The sequence below is a fragment of the Aythya marila genome, assembly GCF_965140915.1.
Source record: "Aythya marila genome assembly, chromosome: 1".
NCBI lineage: Eukaryota > Metazoa > Chordata > Aves > Anseriformes > Anatidae > Aythya > Aythya marila.
The window spans coordinates 58,939,731-58,956,023 of record NC_139042.1 but is presented as its reverse complement, the minus strand read 5'-3'; positions in this window follow the sequence as shown (position 1 = coordinate 58,956,023).

Sequence of the window (16,293 nt, the reverse complement as noted above, 5' to 3'; positions counted from 1 at the left end):
GGCTTGGCCAGCTCCTCTGTCAGTTCTCTCAGTAAGAGAAGATTGCCTGTTATAAGGCAATGAGAGAACTCCACATCCTTTACCTGACAGAAATACAACAGAGCTCATAAATACAAAAATAACTTTTAGAACTGGGGGTTAGATTCAGGAGAGTCAAATTACATGAATGTTCCTTGTTCCAATATTTTTATATGCCTCTGTCAGTCACCCTCATTTCTAAATTTCCAGTGGGTAATTTCAATAGACGTTACTGGAGGAGGTCATGCACACATGCACATAATCACTGAAATACCAGTGATGCTGGAAAGTTCAGTGACCGTTAAAATGCTCTAAATGATAATTTTCCTTCATGAATTGCCTACTGGTCCTGATTTAGGAATTGGGCTCAGAACAAATTTTAGTTCTTACAAAACTGATCAGAAGTAGTACTAGTTTCTTCTACCTAAGAGTAATATTTACGTGACCATTTATTAAATTTGGGAGACTTATAGTTAAGATCTTTCTTTCCTGATCTTTCTTTCCTTTTCATCTGTAGAATATCCTAACCATACATCTCTAAGGAATTCCTTTCATAAATATATTTAATTATTTTGCTTGTGTCATTCTCTGTTCAGGAAGCTACTTTCTGCAGATTCCCATCACAGGTGTCCAAATGTCCTTGCACTTTTCCTTCATGGGCCCTTGCCACTTAACTCAGGACTGCGAGTCCTTTTAAGTGGTAGGACATTGACAGTGTAAATGCTCCAAAACATCAGTCTGTGACACTGAGGTGGTCACTGCAACTGTGGCTCTGAGTAGAGAAGCATATTCAGCACTTCTGATGTTCAGGCCATTCTTTCTGTAGTTGGATATTTAGGGTGAATACACTAAAATGGAGTATTATATCCCAGAACACAATTCCAAATTTTCAGCTGTCATTAGTTGCTTCTCAGAATCCTTCGTCAAAAGATTGCCTGTGCCTTTCTGTCAAAAATCAAAAGCGGAATTTTGAACATTTTTACCTGAAAAAAATAATATATATATATATTTACAGCAAGGCATAAGAATTTCATTATTTTTTAGAAGAACTTTTTGTCAGCTCTTACATAAGAATTTTGAACGGAGTAAAAGAAGTATTTACCTTCCAAAGGGCTTATGGATGTAAAACTTCAAAAGAAAAAAAAAAAAAAAGCACATGAACAAAAGTTGTAGGTTTCCATATTCAGATCCAGGTCCAGACACTGTCATGTAAAATTGCATTGCATTCAGATACAGTGCCATAACTTTTCTTGGATATATGATCTAGCTAAAAATCAATTTTAAATTCTGAACACTACCTCCTCAGTACTTCTATATGTTCATTTTCTTTAATCAAAATGGAAGGAGTAGAGTATGCATTAATAATTAAAAAATTTGTGGATATGTGATGGCAGTCATCTACAGAGGGGAGAGATTTTGAGCTTTTATAGTGAGGCTTAATGAACATCAGAGTCACACACACCTCCACCACTAATTCTGTGTATTTAAGAGATGTTGTTTGAGGTCAACAGCAGCTGCCACAGTGACAGCAAAATATACATTTACACAAACACATATATAACATTCTGAAATTCATGTTGTTTGTTCATGAAGTTAGCAGTGAGCTAAATCCTTCAGCTTTTATTTAGGCAAAACTCCCATTGAAGTGTATTGAAGTGAACTTCACGTTCCACTGAGGACTAAAGTTTTCAGCATTTTTTCTTAAAACAAATAGGAACATTGAACCTTAGGGATGCTATCACGATCAGAGAGCCTTAAGGCAAGGACACTGTTACTCTAAATTTCCTTTCCTTTCCTTTCCTTTCCTTTCCTTTCCTTTCCTTTCCTTTCCTTTCCTTTCCTTTCCTTTCCTTTCCTTTCCTTTCCTTTCCTTTCCTTTCCTTTCCTTTCCTTTCCTTTCCTTTCCTTTCCTTTCCTTTCCTTTCCTTTCCTTTCCTTTCCTTTCCTTTCCTTTCCTTTCCTTTCCTTTCCTTTCCTTTCCTTTCCTTTCCTTCCTGGAAGAATTATTCAGCAACTCTAAGGAGCATTGAAAAATAAGAGGTATCACTTAAATGCAAGAATAAGTCACTGCAACTCTAGATTAAACTTAGGTAGGAGATGGCAGAGTAGGATTCCCATCTTTCACATATGCTTAGTGAAATTATGTACAAGGCCAACTACATGTATGTTATGTACTCCAACTACAGGGGGCAACTGAAGGTGAATATGACATTTCTTCTTTTTTGTTTAAATTATCACCTTCCCTTCCCTTCCCTTCCCTTCCCTTCCCTTCCCTTCCCTTCCCTTCCCTTCCCTTCCCTTCCCTTCCCTTCCCTTCCCTTCCCTTCCCTTCCCTTCCCTTCCCTTCCCTTCCCTTCCCTTCCCTTCCCTTCCCTTCCCTTCCCTTCCCTTCCCTTCCCTTCCCATTTGTTTTTCCATTTTTGTTTTTCCTTTACTTCTCAGTATGGCAGCCGTGGCAATTTAAGGGGACAGCTCAAGAGTGCAGATATGTTTATTTTTATTAACAATACTGGAACATTCAGTTGATTTCCATAGGTGTTTCATTGTTTGATGTTTGCAGTTGGAAATATCAAGCATTTTCCTGGAGTGAATAACTAAACAGCTGATGGCATTATATCTGTTCTTATTTCAGTCTTCCAAAGCCAGAGGCACTTTAACACCCATGTAGGATCCTGGATGCTCAAGTAGACTTGGAAGTTGATAAGACACAAGCTGTATAAGATCCTGCCACTTAAAGAGCTAGTAAAAACATATTATAATGTTTACAAGACTTTTATGGGTTAGAGTTTATTATAGCTCCATTCTAGTCTACATCAGAGGAAATTTACAAGGCTTCTGCTGTTCTTGACAGCTATGTTTCAGTGAGTTTACCAAGGCAGGCTGTACTGAATCCTTAACATTCACAGATTTCCAAGATTCACTTTGCAGTGAAGATACTGGACAAATTATAACCAAATTGGAATGGACATAAATCATAACAATAAATAAACCCTGTGACTTTTAATCATAAGAATGTCAAAAGACATTATAAGCTGTACTCATAATGCTGTATTGAAGCACTTTGTGAGGATTATGAAAGTAAGTTATCAAAAACTGGTGATTGTAAGAATTAGACTTGCTTACTTAATCCCTTCCTTTCACTTACAAAAGAATTCTTGCATTGTACACAGTATTGCCACCCTCATTTCTGTAAGTATTCTCTACAGTTCAGTTCAGTTGTTGACCAATGTCTCATTTGTTGTACATTACTCAAAATTTTGATCCCCTCACAGTTTTTGTATTGTAGTTCCACTGTATTGTAGGTCTAGTATCTAACTACATTCCAGCAGCTCACAACATTTGACAATGTTCACTTTCTGTTAGACTAGTGTTAGGTATTTTATACTTAAATATGACTTTTAAATACAGTATAGTAGGGTGGGCTGGTAGGTGAAACGCTGGTGAGAGATAAAAGTTCTCTTCCTAGATTGCATGTTTCTCCAAACTGGAATTATTCTTTCAAGTTTGACTTGCACGATGGGTTTGGAAATGGAACTTCTTATAGCAATAGTATTGCTAAAAATGGAGAACAATAATGTGAAATTTCCCATATGTATGTAGTTCAAATTTCAGTCTTTAGTTATAATCTGTTTAGTATGACTTGGGCAAATGGAATACTATGGCCAGAAGAAAAGCAGATGATTATTTATTTTCTTGTATGATAATTCAGTAACAGAAGGGAAACCTTAACAGTTATGATCAACTGAAAACAATTGTAATTTATATCAATCATCATATATTTATACACAAATCTTCAGTAATTTAGCATTCATATTTAGAAACTTCCAAATAAAAATGAGTGCTTTCATATGAAAATATTGGTGACAGAAGACTCAAAGACAAAGTAAACTTGTAGACTATTTAAATAACTTAGTTTAACCTAAAATCTGTTGTTTCACTACCATCAGTGTTAACACTTTCTTTATGATATTTCAAGTGTTATGGAAGTTCTGATAGCACAAATTGTTTGTAACCAGAAAGCTGACTTTCATTAAAAACAAACTGCCACACCATACTGTACAGTAGCATTTTACTGAGTTTGAAGTATCTGGCTTGTTAACTCTATTTAAGCAGCTGCTATCTCACTTCAGTCTGATCACAGGACTGTTTGAAATGAAAATAAAACCTGCTTTGTTTACAGAACTCTTTTAACTGCTACAGATCAAGAATCGTTTGTTCTTCCTGACAGGTTTCACAGGCTTTTGTTGCATTTTATTCTGTGTGATAGATGCTGGTAATTTTTGACTGGCTTTCTGTAAGTCTTTTTCTACCATTTTTACCATAGGGAGTTTATCAGAAAAGACTGATCTTTCCTAATCTACTGCCACATACTACGTGCCCTTTGGAACAGGTATGTTTTCACATCAAATAATCCTACAACACTTTGTTTAATAAGGTTTCTTTTTATTTTATTTATTTTTTAAATATAAATATATATAATATACTTCAAAGGAAAACAAATGTTCATTTCACGTGTTTAGACAATTATATTTTCTGTTATTTGTGATGCCAGAAATAGCAGTATCACCTCAAAGAGTGATTTTAATTGGCCAAAGAATCTTTCGTGCCTACTGTGACATTTTCTCAGACGTGATGTCATCTACTAACATTTCTTGTATGAATAAAGAAAATATGAACCATAATGATGTTATGCTGAACACGTAATTAATTAAATTATTTTTTATTTTAAAAATTCAATTAATTAGGTTCTAATTCTTGTTTTTAAGATTTTTTTGTAGTCCTGAGTGACATTTCAGATCAAGTTTATATTAAAATATCTACTCATGAAATATATCAGTAATTTTCAAATTTGATTAATGTTAAACACAAGCAAAGGTGTTATACTTATTACACATTTTCACACTTTTTTTTTTTTTTTTTTTTAATGCTACTTCTTTCTGATTTATTCAAAAGATAGAAACAAACTTAACAATAATCACCAGACAAAACTTCATGAGTTTTTAAGCAGATAATTGCTTTTTATTGGTGGAACCAAAAGTTCCCTGAAGGTGTTGGAAAGATTGCCTATTTTCCTTCTTCAAGACCAACGCTTAATAAGTGTTTCAGGATTATTCACTAAAATAATGAATCAATTATTATGTGTTTAGATAAAAGTAATTTTCTTTATATGATCTACTTTTTATTTTTTTTTCTGTTGACCTTTTTATTTTTATTTTTATTTTTTTTACTATACAAATATTAATTGAAACATGCAAAAAGAAATGTCTAATAATAATCATTCTCCAAAAGAATGATTGAAACTCTTATACCACACTTAAATCTCTAAATTTAATGTGAATATTGTTTATTGAATATTGAAATTTAGATATGCAATTAAAATAACAGAATGTACATTAGGATCTTAATAGAACATATCAGATATTAATAATTTGTTATGAAACTACAATCTACAGACTCTCGAGAAATTTCATTTCTTAAATAAATGAATATGCAATGAGTGTACAAAATTTAGTATGTTGTGGGAACTAGCGTAATATAAATAATATGTTAAAAGAATTAAATTGCCTACTAATTCATTTTATACATATTATATAGTAATTAGCAAGGCCTTAATTATATGTCTAGGTGCACAGTTGTATAAAGTGATCTTACAGAACCAATTTTTTTTTAGAAGAAAATCTGAGGGAGCATTTTGCCATCCCTTGTGTAATTCTGAAGAAATATCAGCACAATCTTATGTAATCAGATGATCTGAATGTCGTTGTACTATACTGAATAATGGAAAAATTGATAGTGTCTCCTGTCTGTAGCAATTCTGAAATTTTGTTTTTCTGTTGTGAAATTTTAATCTGTATTTCATTCCAGTCTCAGATGAGCACTCTGCCTGAAGTTGAAAACAAACTCACAAGCTCAGCACTAGAATTTCAGTTCCATGTTGTTCCCTGCTCATTCACTTTGTGGCAATTGGGTCATTTCAGATGTCACATTTTAAACTGAGAACCCTTCTACTGGAAACAAGCTACTGTGAGTTAGTATGGTGGAAGAGGGAGAGATTCTGGATACTGTGCTGCAATAAGGGTTTCAGAAGCATTCAGACCTGGAGTTATGTCTGAAAAAGAGGGCATGGATAAATCACTGAGCATCACTGAATATCTTTGATATCTAGTGTTAAACTGCTTGGTTACATCCTTCTCTAACTTTAGGTACTAAAGGTTTAACAGTAGAGTTCCTTCAGTACCTGAAAACCTGTTCTGCTCATGCTTAGAACCACTAACATGAGTTATCTGATCATACTCAGCAGTACTACACTCTAGAGAGATGAATGCTTATGAGAAATTTGAGTTTTTCTTATGTGCCTTGGCATTCTCAGAGGACACCTGTTCACTCAATAACTCATTGGACAACATATGAGTACTTATAACTGGTAACATATGAGTTGTTTTGTCGGAATATAGGTGAAAGAGTTTCTCCTCTTTCTTGAAGTGCTTCATTCTTCATGACAAAATTTACTCCTCACTGTCAAGAGAAGTGGAAAATAAGACTTAAGTTGGTAAGTAAAAATAAAAAATAAAAATAAAAAAACAACAACCCACCACCAACAACATAAAAAAGGTAATTATTCCTTAAATAGTCTGATTGGAAGCAAGTATTTTAAGATTACCGACAGACAGCAAACCTCTACAATATACATATATTGAATTTACAGTGCAACTCACTTAGAACTTATAGAAACTCATCTTAACTGTGACCTGATTCCCATGACAGTTGTCTTCCTGGCTGATTCACTATATTGAGGACAAAATACTATTCCTAATATTCCTATGGAACTTTGAGAAGGAAAAAGTACGATGTTATTATTTTAACATTGGTTCTGTTAATTTTACATATATATATAATTTATATATATAATTATATATATATATATATTTATATATATATATATATGCTGAGGAATTTTTGAAACAGCAAGGAGGCCCTGACTTGCTGCAGCTGAGCAAACCAAGCTACCGGGACAACTATGAGAAGTTCCCATGACAATGTTCCCACATCGCCTGGTTGAGGAATTTAAAAAATATTGTTGCCAGCAACTGGCTTCAAGGACAAGATCTACGTGATTGCTAATCACAAGGGGGTTGTTTTCTTACAGTAGTTTGTCTGAGTGCTTTTGACTAATAATCTTGTGTGAGACACTATCCACACCTGTTAAGTTTGCTATAAAAGTCAGGCTATTCAGGTAATAAAGGGAGAGCATGATCTGACCATACTAGTGTCTGTAGTGTTTTTGGCCATACTTCCTGCAATGTATATGTATATACATTGCAGGAATATTATATATATATATAATATTCCCTAAGTATTCCCTAAGTAAGTAAAATCAGGATCAGGTTCGGTAAAATCAAGATCTGACTCCCACCAGACAGATTATCCTAGGTAGAAACACTATGCACGGTGTATAACTGCGTGGGAGAAGTGTTATTTTTTATAACTTGTTATTTCTTCCAAGAGCAAACTGCTCCAGCATGGGTCACCCATGGGCGGCAGCTCCCCCCAGACCCCCTGCTCTTGTGTGGGCTCCTCTCCACAGGCTGCAGCTCCAGCCCAGGGCCTGCTCCTGTGGGGTCTCTCTATGGGCCTCGGTCTCCTCCAGGCCACATCTACCTGCTCCACTGGGGGCTCCTCCATGGGCTGCAGCACGGAGATCTGCTCCATGTGGGACCCATGGGCTTCAGGGGGGCACCAGTACAGGCTGGGGGCTGACCTGCTGGAGTGCAGCTCTGCAGAGAGGGACCTGGGAGTCCTGGTGGACAGCAGGATGAGCACAAGTCAGCAATGTGCCACTGTAGCCAAGAAGGCCAACGGTGTCCTGGGCTGCATTCAGAAGAGTGTTGCCATCAGAATGTTGAGGGAGGTGATACTCCCCCTCTAATCAGCCCTGGTGAGGCCACACCTGAAGTACTGTATCCAGTTCTGGGCTACCCAGTAAAAGAGGGACATAAGAACTGCTGGAGCAAGTCCAGAGGAGGGCAACAGAGATGATTAGAGGACTGGAGCACCTGACTTATGAGGACAGGCTGAGAGAACTGAGCCTCTTTAGCCTAGAAAAGAGAAGAATAAGAGACCTCATTAATGTATACATGTATAAATATCTGAGGGGAGGGTGTCAAGAGGATGTAGCTGGTCTCTTTTCAGTTGTGCCCAGCAACAAGATGAGAGGCAATGGGCACAAAGAGACAAACAGAAGCACAGGAAATTCTGGCTGAATATGAGGGGGCACTTCACTATGAGCGTGACAGAGCACTGGCACAGGTTACACAGAGAGGTTATGGAGTCTCCTTCTCTGGAGATATTCAAAACCCACCTGGATGCCATCCTGTGCAATGTGCTCTAGGTGATCTTTAGAGATCCCTTCCAATGTCAGTCAATGTTCTGTTGTTCTGTGATTCTGAGCGGAGGGAAGAAACTAATTCTTCAAACAAATATATCTCTCAACTTGGTTTGCCTGTATATAAGCAGCCTCTATAGCTTGGGCGTACATATCATTGTCAGAATTCTACGGTTCTTCTATTATATGAACAGTCACATCTGTTTTGGAAAATGATCACCGAAATGTTCATTATTATTATTATTATTTCATTTTTAATTTTAAAGTTTTATTTTATTTTATTTTATTTATTTATTTTTTTTATTTATTCTGTGAAACAAGCAAACAAACAAGCATGCTACCATGCTACACTTCTTACATCTTCATAGTTCTAGCTGGCATTAGGAAGGAATACAAGGGCTTACAAAATTCACTGCTGTTTTCTCCTAGGACTTGGTTAAAATTTGAAGGGAAAAAAAATTCAGAACTTGGCCATGTTTTCTGTGCTTTGTACAAGACTTTGTGCAAACATGGTCCTGGAATCTGTACAGAGAGGAAAAACACTTTGGGAACAAATATTGCTTTACCAAAGTTTTGTTGTTGTTGTTGTTGTGTTTGTTTGTTTTAACAAACAATGACAACAGGAGTATTGATTTTAACTTTTCATAAAGTCACATTTTTGGCTGAGAGTTTTTTTTTTTTTTTTTAGAAATAGTGGTGATTACACACCAATGTTTTAGTTGTTGCACAGAAGACTTGTTGCAGTTGTTGCAGCACAGACCTGTTCAGCTTCTTGTGCTGCACTACCAGCAAGGAAGCTGGGGGTGTACAAGAATCTGGGAGGGGACACAGCCAGGACAGTTGACCCAGACAGGCCAAATGGATATCCCATAACATATGGCTTTGTGTTGAGTAGTAAAAGCTGATGAAAAGATGGAGGAAGTGTAGAGGGGTGATGTTTGGAGTGATATCATTTGTCTTCCCAAGAAACTGTTATGTATGATGAGTCCTGCTTTCCTGGAAGTGCTGAGCACCTGTCTGCCAATGGGAAGTAGTGAACGAATTCCTTGTTTTGGTTTGCTTGTCACTGCAACTTCTGCTTTTCTTAGTAAACTGTCTTTATTTCAACTTGTAAGTTCTTTCACTTTTACCTTTCTGATTCTCTCCCCTATCCCACCTAGAGAGAATGAGTGAGTGATTGTGTGGTGCCATACCAGGGTCAAACCACAAAACATAGCTATTAACTGTTCAAAATTTGAGAATATTTTAATACATATATGTGTTTTTCCTTCTACCCTTAATGTCAGCGCTTTCGTGTCATGTACAAATCCATTTATACAAATGATCATGTGAATAGGATCTAGTACTCCAGACAGGACACTATCTTCATTATATTTCTGCATGCAAACTGAAATATGAACCTGAAGGAATGCTTTAAATAAGTTGGCCACAAACAAAAGAGATTGACTCCTAGGACTTTTTATTCAGCTCTTGCCTACTCAGAGGTTGTCAGATTATTGTAGAAGTTTCTACTACTTTCCCCAGATATTATGTAAATGTTTCAATGAACTATACTCTGTACTCTTCAACATTTTGGAATGATACAAAAGTTACTGCACATCCCACTGTCTGCAAATCTTTTTTTTTTTTTTTTCTCCACATCAGAATTGATCTTGCTGCTCTTCTTTCTGAACTTTAATTTCCTGTTAAGTAAAAATCAAAAAACAAAACAAAACAACAAAAAAACTAATCATTGCTTCCCCAAATTCTCTTTTTTTTTTTTTTTTTTTTTTTTTTTTGTGTCTGTGTGTGTCTGTGTGTGTCTGTGTAAACATGGCAGTGTTGTACATTAATATCAACAAACAATATATTTTAGTGCAAGATTTGCCTCAAAGAGAAGTACTTCCCCCAACTAATTGATGCTGAATGTATACTCAGAGAAGTCACATGATGCATCCTAGAAATCATTGATAGCTTAATAGGAATGGCTAGTTCCTATTTCTGTGGTTTATTGGTGTCAATTTTCATAACAGTTTGAAATGGATATCCACTGAACATTGAAGTGTAAGGTATGGAATGAGACAGCAAGAGGAATGAATGTTTACAAATGGATGACAGCCAGTGACCTACACTGAAGTTTGATATAATAAGATTTAAGATGCTATCCAATGAGGTCATAGTTCAAGGGAAAAGTTAGAGTAATATGTTTTGGTATGCTATGATATGGTATAGTATGGTAAAGTTCTAAGCTGTATAACTGGATGAGATAACAGAATAGCTCTATACTGATAGACTAGAAGTACCCCTTTAGAAATGTAAATAGTTAAGTTAATTTACAGAAACAGTAAATGCCAAAAAAAAAAAAAAAAAAAAAAAAGACTGTAGATTCATATTTGAGACCAACATAAGCAAAGTATAGTTTTAAGAGAAAAACAAAAACTGTAACCTTTACCTCTGGCTGACAGAGAAGACTCAATATAGTGACAGATCATATAAATCAAAGTTCAGAAGAACTTTGTTCATTAAGAATACCCTGCTCTGAAAAAAAATCAGATACATCAAAAAACATTCCTATAAAGCTTCTTGGAGTTGGCAGTTAATACAGCATTCATTGTTCACAAACAAAGCTAGGCCTTCGGTTCTGTTTGTTGTTTCCTGACTAGGCACTGTTTAGTCCTTCAGCTTCAACTGTTTCCAGTTTAGGGAATGTTGCTTGGCAGCCTCAGGGTTGTTGCTCTCAGAAGAATGGTGAATGGAGTAGACTCATCGGTTCTTGTCATAGCTGGTGGTAGAAGGGTTGCAAAAGGCCTTCAGACTTTGATCATGATAGTGTGGGACTTTTCGTGTCATGCAAAGATGGTGGTAACATCCCAGATGACAGATGGAAATGGACACTGCAAACTAGGTGTCAGGCTGCCAGGCTTACCTAGTGCCTCCTCTGAGGGTCAAGAGCAATGGCAACCTCAGCTTTGGCTGAGGACCTGAGCTACCAGATGAACAAGAAGGTGAGTAGGCCAGGTACCATCATCATGAATGAAGAAAGCAACATGATCTTAGATACCATTCAGAGGCCGGAAGTCTCTCTTCCTGTTATTACATAAAAGGACACTACTGAAGAGCATATTTAAGTCAGAGAAAAAAAATGGGAACTAAATATGGGATAAAGTTTTCTTGGATAGAATGATACAATTAAGTATACATATATATTTATATATTTATATAGATAGATTTTTTTTTCCCCTGATAATCAGTTTCCAGGTGAAATTAATGCTGTACCTGGACTTCTGTAAAGGTTATATTTTGGTGTTACATAAACAGAAAGGTAAAATGAAGAAAAGAACAATTGAAGAAAATATCTGTGGGGAAAAGATAATAATTGGTACCAAAAAGGCTAAAGACAATCACCCAAAGGTTGCTCTTAGGATTAATTTTACTTAATATTTTAATTTCATTAATGACCTTGGTACAAGTAATAAAAATGTGCTGATGACTGCTGATGTGCTGATTGCTGAGGTATTGCCAGCATGTCAGAGTATCAATGTATCCAATATCAAAATATCGGATAGTGCTAAGAGACTGAAAATTAGAATTGGAATTAAATGTAATAATACAAAGTAGGTCATGAACTTAAGAATTAATTACAGGAATATTGTGTATAAACTAGACTAAATTGAAAAGATATAAGAAAACCAAGACCTGAATTTATTATTTCTTCACAGGATAGTTATGAATAATATTTGTGATACCATGAAAAGCAGACCAAAGAGTGTATCGAGAGTGTATCAAGAATGTATCAAGTATTTTTGTGACATCTGACTTATGCTCTCATTCCTAAACTATAGATTCTAGCACAACATAATATAGTTTTTCTTATGGTCTGCATGTATTTATTTACTTAGTTTAAAAAGGGTGAAATTCTTCCCCCTCCTCTCCGTAATACATATGACTATTATGGTGCTCTTTTCAACTTTTCAATCATTTCACTCCTTGAGGATTTTACTTGATTTAACTGCATTGTGAATTTTGCAATACAGCAAACAAGAGTGTTGGCTTGAGCATTTAAACCAAAAGCAGGATTTCTAGAAAATTGCTCCACTTTTCTAAAAACAATACACGTGCTTATTGTTGCCCAGAGAGACATATCTTATCTATCAGATTGTTTGATTCAGGTAGGAAAATGCATGACTCAGAACCATGACTGTACACACCCTGCTGTCTAAACAAAAGAACAATGAACAATTAACTACAGTTTTCACATTCTGTGGTGATTTTAAAGTTTACATATATTACAGTCATTCCCACGTGAATCACAGTATATTTCAAATATACTTAATAGTAACTTAAGTAGGTACTTTACTCAAAAAAAAAGAAGAGGAGAGGAGAGGTGAGAAGGGGAGGGGAGGGGAGATTTTGGTTTGTGACTTTCTGGTTTGTTTGCTTAAGAAAAGCTCATTTGCATTTTCTCTTCTAGGGCATTTTCCTCTTCAGCAGATTACAGGTGTGTATAAGAAATACTAGTGTAATAAAGGTAAAAATATATTTCCATTTCAATGAGAAATGACATGTGCCAGCTATGAACATAGCTACACCAATTTATGGATAGAAATAAAATGCACTCTCCCACCCCTAGGGTTTTCTCTTTTTCCATATATTTGATTTAACTGCATTTAAAGTTCTGTATACAGATGAATCAAACAAGGAGAAGGCAAAAGTGAGGGTGAAGGAGGAAAAGGAGAAGTCAAAAGTGAAGGAGAAAGAGAAAAGAAAGGGGAAAGGGAGGAGGAAAGGTGTGTTGGGTTTACATTGCAAGTGTTTTTTTTTTTTTTTTTTTTTTTTTTTTTTTTTTTTGAGGGGGAAGGGGGTTGCTGCAGGGGTGGCCTCTGGGAGAAGAATCCAGAAGCTGCCCCATGTTGGGTACAACTCAATTTCAGCCCGCTCCAAATGGGACCAGCTTCTGCCCAAAGCCGAGCCTGTAAGCAATACTGGTTGTGCCTCTGTGAGTGCATATTTAAGAAAGGGAAAAAAAAATGCTGCACAAGAGCAGCTGGAAGAGCAAGGCATGAGAACCAGCCCTGCAGACACCAAAGTCAGCACAGGAGGGCAGGAGGTGCTCCCATCACGGAGCAGCAGTTCCCCTGCGGCCTGTGGAGAGGCCCCTGGTGGAGCAGGCTGTTCCCCCCTGAAGCCCATGGTTCCCACATGGAGCAGATCTCCACGCTGCAGCCCGTGGAGGAGCCCCCAGTGGAGCAGGTGGATGTGGCCTGGAGGAGACTGAGGCCCATAGAGAGACCCAGCAGGAGCAGGCCCCGGGCCAGAACTGCAGCCTGTGGAGAGGAGCCCACACAGGAGCAGGGGGTCTGGGGGGAGCTGCTGCCCGTGGGGGACCTGTGATGGAGCAGTTTGCTCCTGGGGAATGGACTCCGTGGTACGGAGCTGTGTGGGAGAAGTTCTTGAAAAGCTGCTGGCTGTGGGCAGCCCCCACAGGATCAGTTCGGGAAGGACGGCATCCCGTGGGAGGGACCCCACATGGAGCAGGGGCAGGGAGTGATCGTGAAGGAGTGGTGGAGATGAAGTGCTACAGACTGACCACAGCCCCCATTCCCATTCCCTGTTCCCCTGCACTGCTCTGGGGGAGGACATGGAAGAGGGTGAATGGAAGGATAGTGTTTTTAGTTTTTTTGTTTGTTTGTTTTAGTTTCTCACTTCTCTAGCTTGTTATCAATAGGTAATAAGTTACATAAATCTCCCTATGCTTAGTCTGTCTGTGATCGTAATTTTGAGTTGAGTGATCTCCCTGTCCTTAGCCAGTCTCTGCCCTTGAGCCCTTTTCATCATATTGTCTTCCCCTTTCCCTTTGAGGTTAGGGAGTGAGAGAGTGGTTGTGGTAGAGCTCAGCTGCCCAGCTGAGTAAAACCACCACAGAGGGGAAGGTAAAGCAAAAGACAATGGGAAGGAGAAAGTTCCCAAATATTCCCATTAGTTCTAATTTTGACTCTGCTGTATACACAATCATTTCAACAAAGCACATTTGAAGATTACTGGAGACTTCTCTCTAAAGATGTTTATCAACATGCTGATTTACAGCTAACAGTGAACTGAAGAAAATTGTGAAGCATTGTGAGGATTTGAAGAAAGGCTTGACTGGATTTGTAAAGATTTTTTTTGAATGTCATGAGATACTCTCATTATAATTGCAAGTCCAGACCTAAACAGTGTTGAAAATCTGAATATATGGTATTTCTATGTTTTGATATTAAGCAGTTGTCCAAATAGCACCAGATCCTGTTCATGGCATATAAGTTAAGCTTATGTTTCTGTCTGAAAGTGTTAAAAAATGCATGGAAATGTTACTGAAAGCAAAGAAAAATAATATAGGAATTCAGTCTGCAGTTTGGATTGGCATAATTATGTGGAAAAAGATGATCGAAGAGTTAAAGCTCTGTAAATTGCTCAGCACATAATTCATAATATTGTGGTATTTGCCTGGCTTAATATTTAAACACATACTTAGGATCATATTAAAATGAAATCATTGTCTGCCTTTTAGCCAAAAGGCATGTAGGCCAAAAAACCCCAAGTAGCATGATATCTAGGTTTGATGTGGAACTGTATAAAACTTTGACTCTTAGTTTGGTGGGCTCCAAATGTCAGCATCCGATAAGTAGAAATATCCTTGATATAGTATACCGTCTTAGAACAAAAATACAGAAAAAGCTAGTCTTGAGGACCTCTGCAATTCTAGACTAGGACTATAGAAAAGAGGTTGAATTATCGAAACTGAATTGTAAATCCAGTCAGGATTTATCAGTGGCTTTAAGTCAAAGATTTTCCACAGGGAAGTAGGAATAAAACAATCAGGGAAGTAAAACATCCAATGCAAACTAAGCTTTACAGTTCATTATGTAGGAAGAAAAGCGTACATCGTGACAGTGCCTAAATATTTGATGATTCTCCAGTTTGAGAGGCAGAAGGATATTGTATTAAACAAACTTAAACCAAGAGGTGGCAGACCAGAGTTTCTGTGTTTTTTAGGAGATCATTTCAACAGAAAAGTTTTAAAAAAATAATAACAAAAAGTAATTCAAAATTCACAACTGACAAAGAATATACATACATATTTTCACTTAGGCTGTGGATTGCATGGCTGCTGACTGAGAGAACAGAAACTTGGCTGGATTTAAAACAGAACTATTGTGTAAAGAGGATATATACAGTAATATTTTGGAAACATTATGCATTTGAGTGCAAGTCCACGTAACAATGAGATAAAAGAGATGATGTTGAAAGGCACTGGAAATAAACTCTCACACATGTCAAGTGGTTAGGAGTTAAGTGCTTTTCTCTGAAGAAACGATTTTAAGTGGCAAGATTTCATACCTTTGTAATACTGTAATTTTTGTTTCCATCTTTGCTGATTTGTATGTTTGACATGATTGGATTTGAACTTTCCTCTCCTTAAATGTGCAATATATATATTATAATATATATGTATATATATATATATATGTATATTCAAGAATACTGAGAGGAAACACACTGAAAAGTCCAGACAGTAATTATGTGTAAGTATCTATACTTTTGAAAGTGTAGATATAGTATAGCTTTTGGAAGCTGGATATAGTCTTTTTGGCACAGTCCTGAGAAAGGACTAAATTACAGTACAGACTGATGGTACAGACATTGAAAAACAAACAAAAAAAAAATATTATTTTTCTAGACTTAGAAAAGTAAAAAATATTGGCCTGCACCCATGGTGCAATTGCCTGAAGTAACTAGGAAAATAAAACTAACATTCACATTTTAAAGAAAATGTACAGCATTGAAGAGGCTTTCAGGGTACGGTTGTAGCTGTATTACCTGTGCGTTCCCTGGACTCCCAACCTTAGATGCTATTGCGCTGGGGGAAGCTGGTG